The 18308-nt window shown below is 37.1% G+C and overlaps 1 protein-coding gene across 12 annotated transcripts in view; it reads right to left on the bottom strand.

The window, feature by feature from the left end:
- MBD5 (methyl-CpG binding domain protein 5) overlaps positions 1–18308 on the bottom strand; it is a 505406-nt gene that overhangs the window by 169775 nt on the left and 317323 nt on the right. The window contains exon 1 of one of the 12 annotated variants that reach the window (XM_073019668.1): positions 17230–17585. The exons of 10 other annotated variants lie outside the window; for them this stretch is intronic. The gene's annotated coding sequence lies outside the window, so the exon portion shown is untranslated. Of the gene's footprint in view, positions 1–1233; positions 1352–17229; positions 17586–18308 lie in introns of those variants that run through there. One more of the 12 variants, XM_007964933.3, reaches the window with a different exon arrangement.

Raw genomic sequence — 18308 nt, 5'->3', positions numbered from 1 at the left:
AGACTCTAAGTCCTCTTCTACTTGGTTCACACAATGCTAGCAGCCCATCTTATAGCCTCTAGGTAGGAAAGTGGAAGATACTTCTTTGGTGAATCTAACAGGCCCGAAAGAAAGAAGTTCAATAAAACATTAGGTTCCTGGATAAAACAGCAGTCAGATCTAGGAAATTCATAGTCATTAAGCCCCAATTATGTGTTATTGAGGTATCCACTTCCTTACTACCTTAACTATAAGGTGTCAGTCAAGGACCACTAGACTTCTGAGGAAAGCCCTTAACAGGAAAGATGGAGGGTAAAACAAACAGAAAATAAGACTCCTTAGGGACATAAAATTTCAAAGAAGTTTCTAACATGTAAGAGAAGAACTACATCCATGAAAGAAGAATAGATGGTCTAAACAAAAACAAAAGAACATTCAGGGAACAAGAAAGTACTGCTGAGAGACAAAATGATGATAAAATTGAAGAACTCAATAGAAAGGTCAGATCTCCCAGCAAGTAAAGACACTAAGAAAACGAACATAGGAGAGAAAGGGCATGAATATTAGAAAATTAGTCTGGGAGGTTCAACATCCAAATAATAGAAGGAGAGAACCAAGAAAATGAAAAGAAAAAAATTCAAAAAAATAATTTATAAAAATTTTCCTGCGCTAAAGAAGATGAATTTTCAGATTAATAGGGCTCACTAGTACCGGGCTGAATGAATGAAAATAGGTCTCCAAAAGGGCATATCCTAATAAAATTTCAAATCTCTGATAGAAATAGAAAATCTTAATAGCTTCTAGAAACAAAAAATAGGTAAAACAGAAATCAGAATATCTTTCAACTTTTCAACACTGGAAGCTAAATGACAATGGAGGGAAGCCATAAAAAGTCCAAAAGAAAATGAATTACAAACCAGAATCCCATACTCAGGCACAATATCAATCAAATGTCAGTAAACAGTAAAGACATATTCAGACAGGGAAGACCAACTCAACAAGGAAAAGACATGAAAACTGGGAGATCCAACTCAAAACAGGGACAAAAATAAGCCTCAAGTTGATAGTGAAAAGGGATCTGTACAATGTGGGACACAGTTTTCAACCAAATCAGAAATAAGTACATAGGGAACCAAGTAAATGACAAGACAATTATTAAGTTTAGGAAAAGCAGAGTTAGATACACGATACGGTTCAGCTACAAACTGAGTTTATATCATTATAATAACATGCACAATTGAATACTAAACTTACCAAAATCTTTATATAACTATATAGAAATGACGGTGTGCTTGTGGCAGTAGGGTAGGAGATCATAAAGAGATCTAAGTTTACAGCTTGCATAGTAAGGATTTAGTAGATTATCTGTGAAACTGAAAAAAAAATCAAGAAGTAGAAACATAATCATGTGATTTAGAGATATTCTGTTTTATAATTACCAAAAGACACAGTTAAAAAACAATTTGCAAATTTCTTCTTTCTTATTTTGGTACTTGGAATATAGTGTGAGATTTTTTATTTCTAGATTTTGTTGTATCTTCTATTACATAAATGCATTGTTTGACAATTATAAAATGCAAGTATTTTTTGAGTGATTTTAAGAATTTGACTTAAAAATTGATTGCTACAATGTATTATTTGTACTAAGAAGTAACTTGACCCAAAACACCCTGTATGTTTGCTTAGGGTATTTTTTTTTTCAATGTCTAAAAGTAAAAGGCATTCCTGCCACAACTGTAAACAAACTTATCCTAAATGTGTTAAAACATATTCTTGGGCACTCTATTTGTATATCTTTCATGCCTTGAAAATCTGAGGGTTGATCCAAACTCACATGTCTTAGCATATTTAAGAAAAAAACTACTTTTAATATCAGCCTTTTAAATTTCATGAAGATTTTGGTGAGGAATAACAGTACATACTTTAAGCATTGACAAAACTTTGAACGTTTCCTTCTATAAAATGGGAAATACTCAATATCTAAATCCACATCAGGCATGAGCAATCAGTATTTAACATTGGCTGTTTTGTGTTTCGTATTTATAATGTTCAAAATGCAAGCATAACATTTAATCTTTGTCCACATGGTTTTACAAAAGCAAATCTTAAATTACCAAAAAAAAAAAAAAAAAAAAGAAAAAAGAAAATGATTGCATCTGGGGATTGGAAAATGATGGAAGGAAGTTTAGAGCAGGAGACTGCTAGGAGACTGCTCTTGTAAATCTTGTATGACTACTTAATTTTTAAAATAATGTGATGTGTAACATTGATAAATTAAAAAAGCATACAATTAATTTTAATAGTCTGTGGAAATTTAGTAGGCATTTATAAATTCTTAAGTGTGCTGCATATGAATTGCTGTGTCATACAACTTCAGAGGAGAAATTTCTAGAAAACAGGTATTGTACCAGACAAGTATCTGCCATGGAAGCCAGCATATGGCAGATATGTAAACATCACTACTTTACTTGGTAACCATGATAAAAACAGGCACTACTGTGGGCAGGAGCATAGGTTCTAGACTAGATTCAAATCCTGGCTCTATTTCTTTCTAGTTATATAATCCTTGATAAGATATTAAACCTCTTTTTGCTTAAGCTCCCTTATCTGTAAAATCTTCATTTCATAGGAATGTGGTGATTGTCAAATGATACATGAACAGTAATTAGCAAAATGCCTGAGACACAGTAAGTAGCTAATACTTGTTAGCTATTTTTATTTAGTATTCCAAAATTCCTAACTTGGGATCATAAGGATCATGTCCACTGCACCTCTTCCTACTCCTCCACACTCATCTTGGGACATTTTATTTCACACAATGTCTTGTTCAACCACCCCACATAGATCAAACTCACTTATCTCCCTAAAGACAATCATGCCTGATTAACTACAAAACATAGACTAGAAATAGATGTCATACCTGAAACCACGTCTCTTTTCTTTTCCATCCCTGTTTTCCTTTAAGGAATCTACAGCAGGATTTGTAATGAGAAGACCTAGGTTTGAGTAGGTCATTCAGCCTGAGCATCCATTTTCTCATCTGTAAAGTGGAGATGATTGCATCTGCTGGAGTGGATGTTTGTTGTTTGACTTCTCACCATTCTTTCCTGCTACTTCTGGTAGCCGTATATGGATTTTGCTTTGGAAATTTTATCCCAGCTCTAGAGATGTATCTAGCTGCCAAAGTCAATCAGCATATCCTTCTCTCTCTCTGTCTACAGTGATGGGTCCAGAGATTGGCATTTAGCCAAGTCACGGCCAGTGATACTCAAAACTGTCAGGGCTACCAAGACTGGAGTTAACAATGCCGCTAATCCAGAGAGAAACAGCTGGGAGTCTCATATCAGCCTATCTGAACATTCCATCCTATGACCCAACATACCCTTTTTTGGCCTAAGGTAGAGAGAGAGCGAGCGTGTGTGTGTGTGTGTGTGTGTGTATGTGTGCATGGCAGGAGGGCTTAAGGCAGTGTGTGTGTATGGTGGGGGGAATGTTCTTACTTACAACCAAAGGAGTCTTAACTCTTGCCTACCTTATAGGTATTATCTCCAACGTTTCTGGGATTAACTGACATGATAAATATAAAAATATTTGGTAAACTCAAAGCAGCATGCAAATGGTAACTGTTATTATTAACATAATTTTTTATAAAACAAGCCTAATGCCCACACAAAGCAAGGTATGCCTTGTAACAGTTCTAAATAATTTTTATAAAAACCAAAGTACCCTGTTAAAAGTCTGGACATGTTGGATATTATTTGTGAATATGTATTTTGTATAAAATATAACAATGTGCAATTGTTGCTCAAATCACTCCAGGTTATGCCTCTGACAGTAGCTCATTTGCCTTTCTGATACATCAAACATAAAAGGTTAACCTAGTACCCCTCAAACCTCTATTTTTACCCTGTGATATTTATGCTCCATAAACCTATTTGAACCCTTATGAAAATATGTATTTTGTACTAATTACTTACAAGTGAATTTTGCCAGGCTTAATTAGTACAGTCTGGAGAAGTACAATTGCTTTATTACTTATAAATAAAACATTAATTAAGGGGAAATTGAAAAAAGGTACCTAGTCCATATTTTTAAAAAGATGATTTCATAAACTTATAAAATAAAATATTTTGAAGTCAGAATAAAAATTGGAAGTAAATGGATATTCCAAATGAGCTCATAGGCTTTAAAAAAGCATTTGTTTTCTTAAATGTATCTATCTATTTATGTCTATAGGATTGATTTGACTGGCACTTCTTTTCTTTCTGGCTAAAGGAGAGGTAAACTTCAGCTCAACTACTGTTTGATTTCTCAGAAACTGAGTAAGTGCAGTTGAAATAATTGTTGTTTTACAGTATTTGCTCCATCTGATATATCCTTGGTTTTATCTCCAGGTTAGGCTCCTTTAGGTAAAGGTTCAGATAATCAGCTAATGAGGCCGATTTTTGTCGCACATCCATTATCATTACCTAATGACAGTGAATGTAATAATGCAAAAATCATCATCATGAGCATGTAAGTATACATTTTCTCAATTAAAAATATTCAATTAAGAATTTAAAAATTGAGCTACAATGACTTTTTTAAAAGAAAATAATGAAACAAGAATGATGTTTTTGAATTAAAGATAACTTTAATTAAAGATGCCCCTGTTGTTTCTGATCTAAAAAGGTATATATAACTTTTGCATCTATCTTCATCACGTTTTTATATATAAAAGTTATATACATATATACATAACTTTTGACCCACTAAACTTAGTTTTAGATGACATTGAGTTGGACTAAGAATTCTGATTTAACTAACATGTGTGTTCAAAATAGTGTGGAAAAAAAAGCAATTCCATAAATATTTTGTGCAAATGCAATGCCCACGGAGTAAGTCTACAGTTTCCAAACTGCTACTGAGAAAGTCAAATAATAATCCAAGTATGTAAGTTTTGTGTGTTGTCTCCTTCCCTACAATTACATTTTAAAGTAGGAAAAAATAGGAGTCTGAATATGAAGATAAATTAAACTGCAGATTAAGATCAAATTTCATAAAAAAGAGCAACTCCTAGAAACTAATGAAACTTAACAAACATTTATTGAGTGTATTCTAGGTGACTGAAGTAGTACTAGGTACAATAGGAAATAGAAAAATGAATAATACACAGGTCAGGTCCTCAAGGCACTTACAAGCTGTTGAATAGTAAGTTACATACAATAAGAATGACAACATTCTACTTTAGACTTGAACGTTATAAATGAAGCTAAAAGCTCCGTTGTATAAGCCAATTTACATTCAAATACTTTAGTCCATATTTTCCCAGGTCAATCTGATTACCATCAGTGTTGTATACCTTTATGAATACATATCACTTTACACTGTAGAAATTTGGTTATGTATCTGCCTTCTCGGCTAGCCTATGAGCTTCTCTAGAGTGAGGAAGAATTAGAGGTCATATTACGGAGTCTAGCGTAGCATACATGCACAATAATTGTATCGATCAATAAAGCAGATTGTTAGATGTGCTATCAGTGAAATAAATGCAAAGTGAGAATGAGTAAACCAAACAAGGAATAGTTTAATTCCCATTGGAGAGCTTGAAGAAAGGTTCAAAGACAGTATAGCATTTTTAAAAAATTGAGGCTGGGGGTGGCAGCTCATACCTGTAATCCCAGCACTCTGGGAGTCCAAGGTAGGAGGGTTGCTTTAGGTCAAGAGTTCAAGACCAGCCTGGGTAACACAGTGAGACTTCATCTCTTAAAAAAAGAGTTGGGATTTTAATATATAGAAATAGAGGAAACAGAGAATAGGTAAATGGAATGGGAAAGGTTTGCAAAAGCACAAAGGTAAAAAAGTACTGGGGATGCTTTAAAAATATTTATAATCTAGTATTTTCAGAATTCCAGGCTTTTGTGATTGATTGATAGATGTATTAGTAGTATCTTGAGGGTTAGTCTACATGTTTCTCCTAGGCAAGTTAGTAGGGATCTGAGTGGGTCTGCTTTCCCAGATCTGCATACTTAGGGGACAAAAACAGGTACCACAAAAATGGCCCTTGGGAACCTATCTGCATGACAGGACATAATTCAAATGTCTATAACAAGCCTGTTCAACATGCAGTCTGCATGAGACCCAGGATGGCTTTGAATGCAGCCCAACACAAATTCATAAACTTTCTTAAAACTTTATATGATTTTTGGCCAATTTTTTTAGTTCATCATCTATCATTAGTATTAGTGTATTTTATGTGTGGCCCATGACAATTCTTCTTCCAGTGTGATCCAGGGATGCCAAAGAGATTGGACACCCTTGGTCTATAATAATTTGGAATAATGTAACTGTTTACTAAGTTATATTTCATTGAACAATATACATCTACAGAAATGCAATACATGCTTGCAGAATGCAGTTCAATCCAGTATATTTTACCAAATTAATTTGACCACAGAACTCTTTGGTTATAAAATTCTTATTGGCATTTTGATTTGAAACTTTTTTTTAGTTTCCCTTTATTTAAAATGTAAGGTATCAAATAGAGAAAAAAAATACAAAGGAACAATGAAATGAAAAGTTGTTTCTCTGAAAGGCAAACAAAATTGATAAACCATTAGATAGACTAGGAAAAGAGGAGAGAAGATCCAAATAAACACAATAAGAAATGAAAAGGGAGACATTACAACTGATATCACAGAAATACAAAAGATTATCAACTATTATGAACAACTATATGCTCAAAAACTAGAAAACTTAGAGGGATGGATACATTCCTAGAAACACACAACCCCCTGAGGTTGAACCAGGAAGAAATAGAGCCCTTGAACAGATTAACAATGAACAGCAAGATTAAGTCAGTAATTAAAAAAAGTCCCAACAGGGCTGGGTGTGGTGGCTCATGCCTATAGTCCCAGCACTTTGGGAGGCCAAGGCAGATGGAATGCTTAAGCCCAGGAGTTTGAGACCAGCCTGGGCAATATAGTGAATATAGTGAAACCCTGTCTCTACAAAAAATACAAAAATTAGCTGGGTGTGGTGACATATGCACCTATAGTCCCAGCTACTTGAGAGGGGTGAAATGGGAGGATCACCTGAGCCTGAGAGGTCAAGGCTGCAGTGAACCATAACTCAGGCTGTCACTCTAGCCTGAGTGACAGAGTGAGATTCTGTCAAAAAAAAAAAATAGAAAAACAAAACAAAACAAAAACCCAAAGCAAGCAAACAAACAAACAAAAAACAACCCCAAACTCCCAATAAAACAAAAGTGCAGGAGCAGATGAAAATCAAGGAGGAGGTAATTTTATCTAACTCATTCTATGAGGTCCGTATGGCACCAAAACCAGACAAGGACACAACAACAACAAAATTAAGACTAATATTCCTGATGAAGATAGATGCAAACATCTTCCACAAAATACTAGCAAATGGAATTCCAACAGCACATCAAAAACATAACACATGATGAGATAGGATTTATGCAAAGATGATTCAACATACACAAATCAATAAATGTAATACATCACAAAACAGAACTAAGGACAAAAATCATATGATCATCTTAATAGATGCAGAAAAAGCATTCAATAAAATTCAGCATTCCTTCATGATAAAAATCCTCAACAAACTAGGCACAGAAGAAACATGCTTCCAAATAATAAAGGCCATATATGACAATCCTACAGCCAACATCAGACTTGGTGGGGAAAAGCTGAAAGAATTGCCTCTAAGAACTGAAACAAGATAAGGATGCCCACATTCACCATTCTTATTCCACACAGTAATGGAAGTCCTTGCCACAACAATCAGGCAAGATAAAAAAATAAAAGGTATCTGAATTGGAAAAGAGAAAGTCAAATTATCCCTGTTCACTGATGATATGATCTTATATCCAGAAAATTCTAAAGACTCCACCAAAAACCTCTTAGATTTGATCAATGAATCCAGTAAAGTTTCAGGATACAAAATTACCACACAGATATCAGTAGCATTTCTATATGCCAATAACGATATAGTAAAGGACCAAATGAAGAAGGCAATCTCATTGACAATAGCTACAGAAAACCACCCAAAACCCTAGAAATATATTTAACCAAGGTGAGATATCTCTATAAACAGAACTACAAAACACTGATGAAAAAATCGTTGATGACACAAACAAATGGAAAAACATCCTATGCTCATGGATTGGAAGAATCAGTATTGTTAAAACGACCATATTGCCCAAAGCAATCTACAGATTCAACACAATCCCTATCAAATTAGCAGCACCATTTTTCACAGAATTAGAAAAAACAATCCTAAAATTAATATGGATCTAAAAAATAAGACCCCAAATAGCCAAATTAATTGTAAGCAAAAAAAAAGAAGCTGGAGACATCACATAACCTGACTCCAGTTTACACTACAAGGCTATAGTAACCAAAATAGCATGGTACTGGTATGAAAACAGACACAACGATCAATGGATCCGAATAGAGAACCCAGAAATAAAGCCATATACATATAACCAACTGATGTCCAACAAAGTCAACAAAAATATACACTGAGAGGCTGGGTGCAGTGGCTCACACCTGTAATCCCAGCACTTTGGGAGGCCGAGACTAGCAGATCACTTGAGGCCAGGAGTTCCAGACCACCCTGGCCAACACAGTGAAACCCTATCTCTACTACAAATAAATGAATTAGCCGGGCATGGTGGTGCATGTCTGTAATCCCAGCTACTAGGGTGGTTGAGGCACGAGAATGCTTGAACGCAAGAGGCAGAGGTTGCAGTGATCCGAAATTTCACCACTGCACTTCAGCCTGGGAAAGAGTGAGATTCTGTCTCAAGGAAAAAACCAAAATACACTGGAGAAAGTACATCCTATTCAATAGGGGTACTGGGAAAATTGGATAGCCATATGCATAAGAATTTTTGTATATCACCATATACAAAAATTAACTCAAGATGGATTACATACCTAAATGTAAGATTGGGAACTACAAAATCCTAGAAGAAAACCTAGGAAATCTCTTTTGAACACTGATCTAGACAAAGAATTTATGAGTAAGTTCTCAAAGACAAATGCCAGAAAAACAAAAATAGACAAATATGACTAAATTAAACTAAAAAGATTCTGCACAGCAAAAGAAACAATTAACAGAAAAAACAGACAATCTATAGAATGGGAAAAAATTTTGTAAACTCTGCATCCAAATAAAGGGCTAATATCCAGAATCTACAAGGAACTCCAACAACTCAACAACAACAACAACAAAAACATTAAAAAGTAAGCAAAGTAAATGAGCAGACATTATTCAAAAGCAGACACACAAGTGGCTAACAAACACATGAAAAAATGCACAACATCACTAATCATCAGAGAAATAAAAATTAAAACCACAATGAGATGCCATCTGACACCAGTCAGAAGCACTATTATTAAAAAGTGAAAAAACAACAGATGTTGCAGAGGATGGGGATAATAAAAATATGTATACACCATTGGTAGGAATGTAAATTAGTACAACCTTTATGGAAAACAGTAGGGAAATTTCTTCAAGAACTAAAAATAGAACAAAATTCGATCCAGCAATCCCACCACTTGAGTATGTACCCAATGGGAAAGAAATCCTTATACCAAAAAGATACTTGCATTCACGTTCACTGCAGCACTATTCACAAAAGCAAAGATGTGGAATCAACTTAAGTGTCCATCAACAGAGGACTGGATAAAGAAAATGTGGTATATATATGCCATGGAAGACTACTCAGCCATAAAAAAAGAATGAAATTGTGTCTTTTGCAGCAACGTGGGTGGAACTGGGGGTCATTATAGCTAAGTGAAATAACTTGGAAAGAGAAAGTAAAATACTGCATGTTTTCACACAAGCGAGGAGTAAATGATGGAAACACCTGGACATACAGAGTGGAATAATAGACCCTGGAGACAACAAAAGGTGGGAGGATGGGAAGGGGTGAGAGTTGAAACATTACCTATTGGGTACATTGTTCATTATTCAGGTGACAAGTACAATAAAAGCCCAGACTTTACCACTACACAATACATGTATGTAAAAGTCTGTACTTGTATCCACTAAATATACAAAAATTAAAAGAATTTTTTTGAAGAATTACTTTGGCCTCATCTATTACTTCAAAGGATTTAAACATGGTTCTTTACATGTGGCTAACTTGAATAATTTGTTTTTTGAGGCGGAGTTTCGCTCTTGTTGCACAGGCTGGAGTCCAATGGCATGATCTTGGCTCACTGCAACCTCTGCCTCTCAGTTTCAAGCGATTCTCCTGCCTCAGCCTCCCGAGTAACTGGGATTACAGGCATGAACCATGCCTGGCTAATTTTTTTTTTTTTTTTTTTTTTTTTTTTTTTTTTTTTAAGTAGAGACGGGGTTTCTCAGTGTTGGTCAGGCTGGTCTTGAACTCTCGACTTCAGGTGATCTGCCCACCTTGGCCTCCAAAAGTGCTGGGATTACAGGTGTGAGCCACTGTATGCTCAAGTTTTGGGGTATTATTTAGTCCCTTTTTAAGCATGGTTTAAGTTGTGAAGAAAATTGTCTAAGTTTTCAAGTACCCTGATGCTTTTCCCATTAACTGAAGATGTGTAACTGTAGTTCCATCTAAATGCTTTTAAAACCTCAAAACAAAAAATAACAAAGCACAAGCTCAACACAAAAACTGACCTGGTCTGAAAGACTAATCAACTTAATCTTCTGCATATTCTTCACTTTTCTTACTACCAAACACTCTGATGTAAAATAAGCTTCTATCTTTTATGTACAATTTTCCTCCTTTTTCCTTTTAAAAATATTTTTATTATTAACCATCAACTTCATGTTTTTCAATTTGTTCATCCATTCATTTATTATTGTAAGAAGTATTTATTTAATATCAACTATGAACCAAGTACTATGCTAGATTCTGGGTTGAATTTTTTTAAGAAATACGATGATTTTATTTAAGAAATGTAAGGTATCACTACACTGTAACTTAAATCTTGAGTCACTGAATGGGTCTATTTCAAGTGTTACAATGTTATATTACTGGTGGGAACAACAACTCCTAAGTGCCCACTAATTTGGTAGCAAGCTGAGGATATGAGATTGCAAATAATAAATAAGAAACTATAAATACATGTTTACTTTCATCTTATATACCCAAATGTAATCTACATGCTTCTCTGCATGATGAACTCTTCCTTAAAAAATTTATAAGACCTACTCATACAAATATCAAAAATATAGGCTATTATATAATAAGTATCAAGTAAGTTTTATAGGAATTCAGAGTCCTGATTGGGGTAGTCAGGAAAAGCAGGTGTTGTGATTTGGATTTGTGTCCCTGGCCAAATCTCATGTCAAATTGTAATCCTCAGTATTGGAGGAGTGCCCTGGTGGGAGGTGATTGGATCATGGGGGTAGATTTTCCTCTGGCTGTTCTCATGATAAAGAGTGAGTTCTCATGAGATCTCATTGTTGAAAAGTATGCAGCACTAGCCTCTTTGCTCTCTTCCTCCTACTCTGGCCATAAAACACGTGCCTGCTTCCCCTTCACCAATGATTTTAAGTTTCATGAGGCTTCCCCAGCCATGCTTCCTGTACAGTTTATGGAACTGTGAGTCAATTAAACCACTTTTCTTTATAAAGTACCCAGTCTTAGGCAGTTCTTTACAGTAACGTGAGAACGGATTAATACAACTAGTGTTAAAATTAGTCTTAAAGATTAGCACTTTAGTAGACAGAAGTAAAGAGGAAAGATATTCTAAGTAAGGAGAAAGGACAAAAGCAAAGATATATGGGTGGTATACATTATAAGACATCTTCAGAAAGCAGTGCCTGGTATGTGGTGAGCATGTTGTAAATAACTGTAGATGAGTAGATGAATGGATTTATCAGAGGATTAATGAAGGGAAACAGCAAGATGGGAAGGTTGGACTGGGGCCAGATAATTGAGGGTCTTAAAAATGAAGCAAAGTCACTTAAAATGTACTCTGTATACTTGGGCTTTTCAAGTAGAAATATATACCTCATGGTCCACTGGAAGGCCCAGGATAAACATGAAGCATCTTCTCGACTCTTCAATTTTACTTGAACATTTGAAGAATTAAGTGAAGAAATTTAAGTGATACCTAATTTAAAACATTCTTTTTATATTAAGACAAACAGGTGTATTTTGGAGTGAAATGTAAAACATGTGAATTTTTAATGTAAAACAAGAGACTTCAAGGAAATATTGAGCTTGTGGGGAGGTGCTTTCAGCTATGCTACCTTTGTTTAAATCCTTTTCTGGCAGTGGATATGTGGGACCATAAGAGGGATTTGAGCAAGGTAGCAACAGGATTAAAGTGATGATTTACTTATACTAATGTAGCAGCAGGATGCAGGTTGGTCTAGAATATGGAGATGAGCAATCTGTAACCTAGCTAAAGAACTATGGAAAAAGTTCCTCTGACAAAATTTTAATCAAGCTCCTCTAAGTCCTCTTTTTAACTAGGCTCCAATCTTGGGCTCTGTTCTTAGTTCCCCTCTCCTCAGAAAAAGAAAAGAAAGAAAAAAAGATAATGGCTAGCTTTGTTTAATGTCTCATATCCATGAACAATACACAGTTGTTACAAACAAGTGAATTGAATGGATATAAGTCAATAAAAGCTTATAAATGAGCTTTTCAGTAATAACCATCCCTAAAATAACCATATGTGTGTGTGTGTGTATATATATATATATGCCTAAAAACAGTTGCCAAAATCTTTTTGGTAACTGGAAACTTTAGAGTTATGCTATGTTGAGTAAGAGATAGTTACTGAATATCTAAATAATTTCTAAGAAAGATAAAACTACTGAAACAGGCTGAGCACCATAGCTCACATCTGTAATCCCAGCACTTGCCTATGGCCATACCACCTTGAACGCGCCCAGTCTCGTCTGTAATCCCAGCACTTTGAGGGGCCAAGGTGGGCGGATCACCTGAGGCCAGGAGTTTGAGACCAGCCTGGCCAACATGGTGAAACCCCGTCTCTACTAAAAATACAGAAAATTAGCTGGGCGTGGTGGCACCACCAGTAATCCCAGCTACTCGGGAGGCTGAGAGAGGAGAATCGCTTGAATCTGGGAGGTGGAGGTTGCAGTGAGCCAAGATGGCACCACTGCAGTGCAGCCTGGGTGACAGAGTGAGTCTCTGTCTTAAAAACAAAAACAAAAACCATAACACTGAAACATTAATTGCTGAACATAAGTTTATCAACTTTTGGCATCTTGTTTTCATACAATATAAAGAAGTTAAGATATCTAGGTCTGTAAAAAAAGTCCTTTTGCCACATGAAAAACTATAGTATGAGGAAGTGTATGTCTGTAGGAACTGTGAGATGGTATGTTTATAAAATGCTGATCTATGACAGACAGTTTACAGTTTTCTACTTCCTAGTTTTCTCTGTAAGGAAAAGACTACTGATGGCTAAAAAGTACAAGCAGGGTGGCTGGCAAGATGACCAAATAGGAACAGCTCCGATCTGCAGCTCCCAGTGAGATGAACGCAGAAGGTGGGTGATTTCTGCATTTCCAACTTAGGTACCCAGCTTATCTCACTGGGACTGGTCAGACAGTGGGTACAGCCCATGGAGGGCAAGCAGAAGCAGGGTGGGGCGTTGCCTCACCCGGGAAGCACAAGGGGTCAGGGACCTCCCTCCCCTAGCCAAGGGAAGTACTGAGGGACTGTGCCATTAGGAACAGCCCAGATATTCTGATGTTCTAGCCCAGATATTCTGCTTTTCCCATGGTCTTCACAACCTTCAGATCAGGAGATTCCCTCGGATGCCTATGCCACTAGGGCCCTGGGTTTCAAGCAAAAACGGAGCAGTCGTTTGCGTAGACACTGAGCTTGCTGCAGGAAATTTTGTTAATACCCCAGTGGCACCTAGAACGCCAGTGAGAGAGAATTGTTCACTCCCCTGGAAAGGGGGCTGAAGCCAGGGAGCCAAGCGGTCTAGCTCAGCGGATCCCACACCCACAGAACCCAGTAAGCTAAGATCCACTGACTTGAAATTCTTGCGGCCAGCAGAGCAGTCTGAAGTCGACCTGGGAGGCTCCAGCTTGGAGCGGGGAAGGGTGTCTGCCATTACTGAGGCTTCGGTAGGTGGTTTTACCCTCACAGTGTAAACAAAGCCGCTGGGAAGTTTGAATTGGGCGGAGCCCACCACAGCTGGGCAAAGCCACTGTAGCCAGACTGCCTCTCTAGATTCCTCCTCTCTGGGAATGGCATCTCTGAAAGAAAGGCAGCAATCCCAGTGAGGGGCTTATACATAGAACTCCCAACTCCCTGGGACAGAGCACCAGGGGGAAGGGGGCAGCTGTGGGCACAGCTTCAGTGGACGCAAATGCTCCTGCCTGCCACCTCTGAAGAGAGCAGCAGATCTCCCGGCACAGTGCTTGAGTTCTGCTAAGGGATGGACTGCCTCCTCAAATGTGTTCCTGACCTCTGTGCCTCATGACTAGGAGACACCTCCCAGCAGGGGTCGACAGACACCTCATACAGGAGGGCTCCAGGTGGCATCTAGCGGGTGCCACTCTGGGACGAACCTTCCAGAGGAAGGAACAGGCAGCAATCTTTGCTGTTTTGAAGTCTGCGCTGGTGATACCCAGGGAAACAGGGTTTGGAGTGGACCTCCAGCAGACCCACAGCAGAGAAGCCTGACTGTTAGAAGGAAAACTAATAAACAGAAAGAAATAGCATCAACATCAACAAAAAGGACATCCACACAGAAACCCCATTTGAAGGTCACCAACATTAAAGACCAAAGGTAGATAAATCCAGGAAGATGAGGAAAAACCAGCTCAAAAAGGCTGAAAATTCCAAAAACCAGAATGCTTCTCCTCCAAAGGATCACAACTCCTTGCCAGCAAGGGAACAAAGCTGAACAGAGAATGAGTCTGACAAATTGACAAAAGTAGGCTTCAGAAGGTGGGTAATAACAAACTCCTCTGAGCTAAAGGAGCATGTTCTAACTCAATGCAAAAAAGCTAAGGACCTTGAAAAAAGGTTACAGGAATTGCTAAGTAGAATAGCCAGTTTAGAGAAGAACATTAATGACCTGATGGAGCTGAAAAACACAGCACAACAACTTCGTGAAGTATACACAAGTATCAATAGCAGAATCGATCAAGTGGAAGAAAGGATATCAGAGATTGAAGATCAACTTAATGAAATAAAGTGTGAAGACAAGATTGGACAAAAAAGAATGAAAAGGAATGAACAAAGTCTCGAAGAAATATGGGACTATGTGAAAAGACCAAACCTGCATTTGATTTGTGTACCTGAAAATGATGGGGAGAATGCAACCAAGTTGGAAAACACTCTTCAGTATATTATCCAGGAGAACATCCCCAACCTAGCAAGACAGGTCAACATTCAAATTCAGGAAATGCAGAGAAGAACACAAAGATATTCCTTGAGAAGAGCAACCACGCAGATTTACCAAGGTTGAAATGAAGGAAAAAATGTTAAGAGCAGCCAGAGTGAAAGGTCAGGTTACCCATAAAGGGAATCCAATCAGATTAATAGCAGCTCTGTCTGCAGAAGAGGCCAGAAGAGAGTAGGGACCAATATTCAACATTCTTAAAGAAAAGAATTTTCAACCCAAAATTTCATATGCAACCAAACTAAGCTTCATAAGCGAAGGAGAAATAAAATCCTTTACAGACAAGTAAATGCTGAGAGATTCTGTCACCACCAGGCCTGCCTTACAAGAGCTCCTGAAGGAAGCACTAAAAATGGAAAGGAAAAACCGGTATCAGCCACTGCATAAACATAACAAATTGTAAAGTCTGTTGACACTATGAAGAAACTGCATCAACTAACAGGCAGAATAACCAGCCAGCATCATAATGACAGGATCAAATTCAGACATAACAATATTACCCTTAAATGTAAACCAGCTAAATACCCCAATTAAAAGACACAGACTGGCAAATTGGAGAGAGTCAGGACCGATCAGTGTGCTATATTCAGGAGACCTATCTCACATGCAAAGGCACACATAGGTTCAAAATAAAGGGATGGAGAATATTTACCAAGCAAATAGAAAGCAATAAAAAGCAGGGGTTGCAATCCTAGTCTCTGATAAAACAGACTTTAAACCAACAAAGGTAAAAAAAGACAAAGAAGGGCTTTACATAATGGTAAAAGGATCAATGCGACAAGAAGAGGTAACTAACCTAATATATATGCACCTAATACAGAAGCACTGAGAGATTCATAATGCAAGTTCTTAGAGACCTACAAAGAGACTTAGACTCCCACATAATAATAGTGGGAGACTTTAACGCCCCACTGTCAACATTAGACAGATCAACTAGACAGAAAATTAACAAGGACATTCAGGACTTGAACTCAGCTCTGGACCAAGCTGACCTAATAGACATGTACAGAACTCTCCACCCCAAATCAACAGAACACACATTCTTCCCAGCATCGCATAGCACTTATTCTAAAATTGACTACATAATTGGAAGTAAAACACTCCTCAGCAAATGCAAAAGAACAGAAATTGTAACAAACAGTCTCTCAGACCACAGTGCAATCAAATTAGAAGTCAGGATTAAGAAACTCACTCAAAACTGCACAACTACATAAAAACTGAACAACCTGCTCCTGAATGACTACTGGGTAAATAATGAAATCAAGGCAGACACAAAGATGTTCTTTGAAACCAATGAGAACAAAGATACAACATACCAGAATCTCTGGGACACAGCTAAAGCAGTGTTTAGAGGGAAATTTATAGCACTAAATGCCCACAGGAAAAAGCAGGAAAGATCTAAAATTGACACCCTAACATCACGATTAAAAGAACTAGAGAAGTAAGAGCAAACAAATTCAAAAGCTAGCAGAAGACAAGAAATAACTAAGATCAGAGCAGAACTGAAGGAGACAGAGACATGAAAAACCCTTCAAAAAATCAATGAATCTAGGAGCTGGGTTTTTGAAGAGATTAACAAAATACATAGACCACTAGCCAGACTAATAAAGAAGAAAAGAGAGAAGAATCAAATAGACACAATAAAAAATGATAAAGGGGATATCACCACTGTTCCCACAGAAATACAAACTACCATCAGGGAATACCATAAACACCTCTACACAAATAAACTAGAAAAATCTAGAAGACATTGATAAATTCCTGGACACATACACCTTCCCAAGACTAAATTAGGAAGAAGTCGAATCCCTGAATAGAGCAATAACAAGTTCTGAAATTGAGGCAGTAATTAATAGCTTACCAACCAAAAAAAGCCCAGGAACAGATGGATTGACAGTCGAATTCTACCAAAGGTACAAAGAGGAGCTGGTATCATTCCTTGTGAAACTATTCCAAACAACAGAAAAGGAAGGACTCCTTCTTAACTCATTTCATGAGGGCAGAATCATTCTGATACCAAAACCTGGCAAAGACATAACAAAAAAGGAAAACTTCAGGCCAAAATCCCTAATGAACATCGATGCAAAATTTCTCAATAAAATACTGGCAAACCGAGTCAAGCAACACATCAAAAAGCTTATCCACCACGATCAAGTTGACTTTATCCATGGGATGCAAGGCTGGTTCAACATATGTAAATCAATAAACATAATCCATCACTTAAACAGAACCAATGACAAAAACCACATGATTATCTCAATAGATGCAGAAAAGGCCTTTGATAAAATTCAACACCCCTTCATGCTAAAAACTCTCAATAAACTAGGTATTGATGGAACATATCTCAAAATAATGAGAGCTATTTATGACAAACCTACAGCCAATATCATACTGAATGGGCAAAAGCTGGAAGAATTCCCTTTGAAAACCGACACAAGAGAATGAAGCCCTCTCTCTCCATTCCTATTCAACATAGTATTTGAAGTTCTGGCCAGGGCAATCAGGCAAGAGAAAGAAATAAAGAGTATTCAAATAGAAACAGAGGAAGTCAAATTGTCTGTTTGTAGATGCCATGATTTCATACTTAGAAAACCCCATCATCTCAGCCCAAAATCTCAAGCTGATAAGCAACTTCAGCAAAGTGTCAAGATACGAAATCAATGTGCAAAAATCACCCTATACACCAATAACAGACAAACAGAGAGCCAAATCATGAGTGAACTCCCATTCACAATTGCTACAAAGAGAATAAAATACCTAGGAATACAACTTACAAGGGATGTGAAGGACCTCTTCAAGGGGAACTACAAAGCACTGCTGAAGGAAATAAAACAGGAGACAAGCAAACGGAAAAACATTCTAAGTCCATGGATAGGAAGAATCAATATCGTGAAAATGGCCATACTGCCCAAAGTAATTTATAGATTCAATGTTATCCCC

The sequence above is a fragment of the Chlorocebus sabaeus genome, chromosome 10 (genome assembly GCF_047675955.1).
Source record: "Chlorocebus sabaeus isolate Y175 chromosome 10, mChlSab1.0.hap1, whole genome shotgun sequence".
Classification (NCBI taxonomy): Eukaryota; Metazoa; Chordata; class Mammalia; order Primates; family Cercopithecidae; genus Chlorocebus; species Chlorocebus sabaeus.
This window is presented reverse-complemented; position numbering and strand designations above follow the sequence as displayed.